Raw genomic sequence first — 8,031 nt, forward strand, 5'->3', positions numbered from 1 at the left:
TAAGGGTGGTAGTGGCAGTAGTGAGGGGAGTGGAGTTATGGAAGTGGTGGTGATGGTAGTGGTGGTGATAGTGATGGTGATGGTGACGGTATTAACGAGGGTAGTTATAAAAGTGGTGATGGTGGTGGCGGTAGTGGTAGCAGTGGTAGTGGCGGCAGTGGTGGTAGTGGCAGTAGTGAGGTTATGGAAGTGGTGGTGGTAATTGTAGTGGTGGTGATGTCAGTAGACATGGTGGAAGTGGTGATAGTGGTGGTGATAGTGACGGTAGTGATGGAGGTAGTTATAGAAGTGGTGATGGTGTTGGTGGTGGCGGTAGTGGTAGCGGTGGTAGTGGTGGCGGTGGTGGTGGTGGTGGTGGTAGTAGTGGTGTGGTGGTGGTGGTGGTGGTGGTGGTGGTGGTAGTGGTGGTAGTGGTGTTGGTGGCGGTGGCGATAATGTTGGTAGTTGCTCAAATCCATCTCCACCCTGATCGAGCTGGCCTATAATGCTATAATTTAAAGCATTCCAGGTGTGACCGTAACACCTGAAAATGTCACATAAGGCTCCTTGTACGGTTTTGTGGGTAAGGATGTTCGTTTTGCAACCACGCGGTTTTGGATTCAATCTCACTATGCGTCACCTTGGTCAAGCGTCCTCCATTATGACTGCTAATCAGCCGACCTTGTGAATGAATTTCGTAGACCGTAACTGTACAGAAGCCTGTCGTGTGTGTGTGTGTGTGCGCGCAAAGTACCTTGAATCTGAGTTGCCTCATGTCCTCGTCTAGCGGCCGCAGGAATTTGAAGTTCCTTGTCATAAATTCGTACGTATTATAAAAGGTTCCGGATTATCAGTCTCCTGAAATTTGGTGTTGCACCTGTAGTTATGACTCATTAAGAGTTTACGTCTTTATAATATCACAAAGAAATTCCATTAGAAACAAGACAGATTAATGCAACTGATCAAAGGAAAAGAAGTTTGATTTTTTTTTTTGTTTCTTGCTCTGCATAAATTATAAATTGACTCTGGTTTTATATCATATTGTATATAGTTATCAGTAGTCGCCAAGATCGTCGTGAGATTATGTTTTTAAAGCACAGAATATACAATGACCTTTCGTATTACATATATAAAATGACAGACAATAAAAGGTAAGGAAAATAACTGCCGAACTTCCACGTAATCAACTGCAGTCTATTCATTTCGTAGATCCCAATGGATACAACGGTATATTCGAACACAATAGAGGAGATATGGATTTTCATCAAAAGTAAATTATCTTTTCTAAAGTATGCCTGAAATTTTATAGGAGCGAGTAGTCGAGTACATCGACCCCAGTATTCAGCTGGTACTTATTTTACCAATCCCGAATTTTTTCTTTCGGTCCTATACTAAGGTCGATTTTTCTCTTTCTCTTTCGGTCCCTGTCTCTTTTTCTGGAAGAAATCACCTACGATCAGACATGGAGAAAGATGGACTCATTTAGGTTAAATAATAGTTTCAAATGTTGGCACAAGGCTAGCAATTTCGGGGCAGGGGATCAGTCGATTACTTAGACCTCAGTGCTCAACTGGTACTTATTTTATCGACTCCAGAAGCATGAAAGGCAAAATCAACCTCGGCGGAATCTTAACTTAGAACGTAAAGCCGGAAGAAATACCGCTAAGTATTTTATCCGACATGATAAAGATTCTGTCAGCTCACTGTCTTACCAAAAGTAAATAATATGCCATGCACGGAACCTCAGACAAGAGTTTCCCTGGCGTCATCTTCACAAACAATACTGGGATGATCTTTCTGCGTAAAGAGGACTGTAGTTTATCGTGTACGAGTTCGACAGTTGTTTTGCTTTCACTTTGTTGCCCGCCATTTTTAATACGTAAAGCAACTCACATAAAAAAATATATCGTCAAGATTTCTGAGCAGCTATTTTAAGATAGATTAACATTAATGTCCCAGCCAAGAAGAGCGGAATTTAAGCATCTACCTAATGTCGAAGACAACAGCGTCAGATGTTTGGTGGCACAATGCTTGAGTCGCAGGTTATTCAGGACATCACTTTCTATCTGAATTACCTAAATTTATGCCCTTAGTCAATTTTTATAATTCCTTTTAATTATTTTAACCATTCCTTTTAATTATTGCAATCCTTTGCTTTCCGCAATGGTTATACATAAAACTCCTATGAATATTCAAACTCTAAAATTCATATGCTAGGGAAGTAATTCCAATAAAACATCTTCATTGAATTTTTGCAACAACTAAAATCGCTGTAAAAGGAGGGGTTTTCTTTTTAAGCCAACTCTTGATAGCAACGTACATGTTTCGATTATAATAGACCTCCTCAGCGAACATCTGCAGGGAGTTTTTGTCTACTAATTGCATGGATAATTTGCGATGTTTCAATTTGTCCAAACATTTCACCAGTTGTCAATAGGTGGTGGGGAACAAATAGATATATACATATACATATATATATATATATATATATGTATGTATGTATGTATGTATGTATGTATGTATGTATGTATGTATGTATGTATGTATGTATGTATGTATGTAAGTGTGTGGGTGTATGACAGAAAGATAGATAGATAGATAGATAGATAGATAGATAGATAGATAGATAGATAGATAGATAGATAGATAGATAGATAGATAGATAGATAGATAGATTTGATACACGACGGTCTTCTTTCGGTTTCCTTTGACTAAATTCACTCACAAGACTTTGGTCGGCTCGGAACTATAGTAGAAGACACTTGCCTTAGGTGCCATGCAGTGGGACTGAACCCAAGACCACTTGCTTGAGAAGCAAGCTCCTTAACCATACAGCCACAACACATTAGATAATTTAGTTTCTCCGAGAATGGAATGGGTCACAAGTTGAGTGTCTTTGGTTATAAGTCTGCTCGATCAGAAATGACCAGGCGCTAAACAACAGCTGCAGTCACATTTGTAGTCCTGTGTAAAGTAGCAATAATGCTTATGTTTCCATAGAAAATAACTTTCTTTAAATTTCATACGTTTCTACTTTATTTTCCCACAGATGATGAATGCTTATGAAATCATGCATGAAATCGTGTCATGAAATTGTAAAGTAAGTATAAAATTGCGTATTCTTATAATAGATCGTGATAATTTTATTAGTGAATTTTCTGAAATACTGACAATTTTTGTATAAGTACTTGTTATCAGATGTACAAAAGTGTTTAGAAGTGATAACTGACGCTTTCATGTCACTTAATAATAAATAATTGACAAATGCGTTGTGAGAACCAGGTGGCGGTGTTAAACCGAGACAAGGATTAAGTCTACCACCCAGGAATAGTTCTGGTTACCAAATTTCAATTGCAAGGCCCAAGGATATATAGCAGAAAAGTCTCCCACAGCATGCCTCATAGTGGGTTCGAATCCAAGCCCATGCATTGCGAAGCGAACCTACTAACCATTATGGCCTTGGCTATGCGTTTATTTCGTCAGAGCCTATTTCCTGGACGTTCGGTGATTTTATTATCTTGCACAGCACAATTGAAAAGAGAAAGGGAAAAAAATCCTCCTCAGATGTTTGTATCGCAAAGCAGAAGTTCAGATTATCACTTCGTAACACTTAACTTTAAAAATAAACAATATATTCTTTTCCTTTTTAAATATATTATTTCAACGGCAAATCCAATAAAAATATACGGGCAAACCTTTAAATGCTTTTAAAGTCTTTCAAATAATATAATTAAAAGACACATACAAATATATTTACACTCTCTCGCAAGCACATACAATAAGCATACGTGTGTCATAAATACATTAAATATATACTGATGTATTACAGACACACTCACGCACACCATGTATATATATATATATATATATATATATATCTATATATATATATATATATATATATTATATATATATATATATATATATATAATTTATAAGTAAGGGCAGAAGAAAAAATTTTCTAATGCCAAAATATGCCGAAAATGGACACTACGTCAATAACCATGTAATTTATCACTACAAGCAAGTGTCATTTTCGGCATATTTTGACATTAGAAATATTTTTCTTTTGCCCTTGCTTATAAATTGTTTATAAATTTAACCTTTAAAGGTATTTTTTAATATGCTGGCCATTGATAGAATTTTTTTCGAAAAACTCTATCCTATATTAGATATATATATATATATATATTATATATATATATATATTATATATATATATATATATATATATTATATATATATATATGCATGGAATACAACACATTCACCTATCACAAATACATCAAAATGGATTAGTCGAAAGTGCATTGATCGAAAGTATGTTGGCCGAAGTCAAATTATTCAAAGGGCATGCTAGTAGAAAAACAATATGACTGAAAAATGAATTGCTCGAAAAACATTCAAACGTAATGTCATTTATTTTTTTTAAAAAACAACCAATTCTAATTTTAAAATATGGACAAATTATTTTATTAACGAAATATATTTTCGTGTGTGTGTGTGTGTGTGTTCGTTATATTATGTTTAACGTCCAACACAGGATATGCATTTGAATGTTCTAACTTCTTTACTGGCAGTAATAATAATAAAGATTCCTAAGAGAGGCTAACAACCACCTTTTCTAGAATCACAACCTCTATGGTTGGAGTATAATCGTTTAGATCTGCCTAGTAATTTGATATAAACAGAATTAATACAGAGGACGGAAATTTCGTCTATTACAATTCCAAGGTCGATAAAGTATGTTTTTAGTTCATTGGAATAGAATATTTCCTAACAGCCTCAAGAAGGTCATAATATAATGACTGAGACTTGAGGGGAGAATACATTTATGTATATGTGCATATGTCTTTTTCTTACATTTTTTCATTAGTATCCGTTTTAGAAGATGGGAGTCGGTTCCTATGAAAGAGACAAACTGCATCCTTGGAGTCTGAATAACAACAATAATTGTCACAAAGTCTTGGATATTTTTGCTGTTCAAATTACAGATTGTGTCTGTAAAGTTCGTGTTAGCCGGGTCTTTCTTTTGCTTTTAAATTCTAGCTTCTCCAACTTCTCCAAATCGTCGCTTAGACAGTTATTAACACAACGGAATGCATCAACGGTTATTGGTATGAATGTAGAACGTAGAGGCTGGTTTCAAAGTAACTGTCCATAAATATTCTCCTCATTGATTTTGGAAGAAATACTTACAACTGCTACGTAACTAAAATCTATGACTGTACATGAATTCTCTTTTCCATCCCAAATAACTGTCAGGTCTTTTAAGTTTGCACTTGGTAGACGTTTCGATGAGAATGACCCAATAATATTCCTTGGGCTGATTATGTATGTATGTATGTATGTATGTATGTATGTGTTCCTTCTCGAGCCACGCCTGGCTCATTAGAGCCGGTTTCCCGGTTTCCTTGGCGTATAGGTTCCCCACCTGGACGGGATGCCGGTCCGTCGCAGGTGAGCTGCAAGATGCAGGAGGAAAGAGGAGTGAGAGAAAGTTGTGACGAAAGAGTCAGCAGAAGTTCGCCATTACCTTCTGTCGGAGCCGCGTGGAGCTTAGGTGTTTCGCTCATAAACACACACATCGCCCGGTATGAGATTCGAACCCACGAGTCCGCTGCTCAAACCACTAAGCCATGTGCCTCCACATATATGTATGTATGCATGCATGTATGTTTGTTTGTATGTATGTATGTATGAATGTATGCATGTATGCATGCATGTATGTATGTATGTTTGTATGTATGTATGTATGAATGTATGCATGTATGCATGCATGCATGTATGTATGTATGCATGTATGTATGTATGTATGTATCTATGTATCTATGTATTTCACCATGCTCCAGTCCACTCAGCTGGCAAAAATTGAGTTGTACCTGTATTTCAAAGGGCCGGCCTTGTCACACTTTGTGTCACGCTGATTCTCCCCGAGAACTACTTTATGGGTACACGTGTCTGTGGATTGCTCAGTCACTTGCACGTTAATTTCGCGAGCAAGCTGTTCCGTTGATCGTATCAGCTGGGACCCTCGTCGTCGTAACCGACGGAGTGCTCCTATTCCACAACGGAACTGTTTATACTTATCCCAGAGCAGTCTTTTTCCTACGGATGGCATTGTATGTTGTTTTAACAGCATCATGTCGCAGTGAGCGGTAGTAACTCGATCATATTGTTGGACAGCAGCTGATTATATGTGTTATGTTTTCCACCGAAGCCACATAATCAACATCTGCGGTTGCATCATGGGATTTTAATGGCTTCGCTGTTCCGTTTGTTCATGAAACATTTACGATTGTAAAAGCATAGACTTCAAGTTGCGACATGATGACGTGGTCTTGAGTCCAATAGCGGTCTACACTTCATGTTAATATTGTAATTCTTTTCTAGTTTAGGGAAAGCATATCCATGCATAAGTTTTTTGTAGTGTGCAGAGACTTTCTTTTCAAAGTCTTTGCTGCGACATGCAAGCCCTGCTCTTTGGGTTTGTATGAGAGGCCAAAAAGAAGTGAACTCCCTTGGAGAATTCACTGTCAACATGCAGGATGTTGTTCACTTGATTCTTTAGCTTTCGAAAGCTTGACGATACCTGCTTAGAGGCCTACGCAAAGTTTTTTAAAAGTTTTCATCGTTCTCGACACAATCAAGGAGATCTTGTGCAATTGAAACCCGAGTGTCTTTTTGGTCAGCTGAAAGCAGTATGGGCAGAAACTAGGTAGACACGTGTCTCATACCCAAATCTTCGTTGATAATGGACTGAAATGAACCGTAACTAATCTGCACATCCTCTGATGACTCACTGATGGTGATTCGACGATTTCCTGTCACAGCTGCAAGCACACCTGTAATGTTTTTCTCAGTTCTGCTGGTTGCATGTCTCCCAGAATGTTAGTCAATATCGACATTTTTCGGCCACTTTGGAAACGTATGAACCACTCGTACACTTGTGTGCGGCTCATAAACGCCTCTCCATATACTTTCTGCAGCTTTGCATAGGCCACTGAGCAGGTATCGCCATGACAACTTTCTCTGTCACGGCCAATGCGACGATCACACGCAACCCACCTTCATACTAAGCACTGCTGTAAACAGTGGAAGTGAGCTAGAGCGTTAAAATTTAGTGCACATGCACGGAAGAGTTCAAGGTCAATCTTTGCCAAGCAGCTTTACTCTGCTTGCTTCAGCTTCATTACTACGGCAACAGTCCGGATACTTATTCATCATATATATATATATATATAATTATATATGTATTGTATAAAACTTACGCATCCTCTTCCAAATAAGTTTTATCTTAATAGTTCTGATGTGCACACTATATATCTTTTTACTCTTTCGTTTTTCTTTCCCTTATTCTTTTACCTCCTCTTCTCCAATTATTCTATGCTATTACTCTCTCACTCTCTCTCTCCCTCATTCCTCCTCCCTTGATCACCTGCCTCCCACGTGATCATCGGTCATCTTTCTTTCTTATCCTAACTTGTGTTTCTTTCTTTCTCTCCGTTGTAGGTGGAACAAGGAAGACGTGTTCTTGTCTGTCTCCTGTCAAAGTTTGATTTACGCGTTCGCTATCAAAACATCGTTTAGGCTTAGCAGCCCCTCCTGTTAGTTTTTATTGTCCTGTTTGTGTTACCAATTTTGACCCCCGGCAAAATCCCAAATGTTATTTAATTTGCTTTGCGGGAGCAACTGTTTTATCGAAAGCGTGTATTGTTGTTACATAGTCGAAATACGAGAGTAGAAAAACAGTCAACAACTGATGAAGGTCGTACTATATGTTGTTTGTTTTGTTTCCTATTTGTTTCTTTCGTTGTTCGAAAAATAATAGTTCATATTCCATGTACTCGTACTTCGTATTTTTTGTTGTACACGTTCGTGACGTCATGTGCCCACATATGCATATATATATATATATATATATATATATTATATATATATATATATATATATATATATATGTATGTATGTATGTATGTATGTATGTATGTATGTATATATATAAATATGTACATATACGTATGTATGTATGCATATATATATATATATACG

At 37.3% G+C, this 8,031-nt stretch overlaps 1 long non-coding RNA gene across 1 annotated transcript in view; it reads left to right on the plus strand.

Moving 5' to 3' along the window:
- Window positions 1–3,021: 3,021 nt before the first annotated feature.
- Window positions 3,022–8,031, plus strand: part of LOC115213113 — a 24,515-nt gene continuing 19,505 nt past the window's right edge. Inside the window, exon 1 of the long non-coding RNA XR_003881788.2 lies at window positions 3,022–3,079. This is a non-coding gene — a long non-coding RNA (uncharacterized LOC115213113). The remainder of the gene's footprint in view (window positions 3,080–8,031) is intronic.

This window comes from Octopus sinensis, linkage group LG6 (assembly GCF_006345805.1).
Source record: "Octopus sinensis linkage group LG6, ASM634580v1, whole genome shotgun sequence".
Classification (NCBI taxonomy): domain Eukaryota; kingdom Metazoa; phylum Mollusca; class Cephalopoda; order Octopoda; family Octopodidae; genus Octopus; species Octopus sinensis.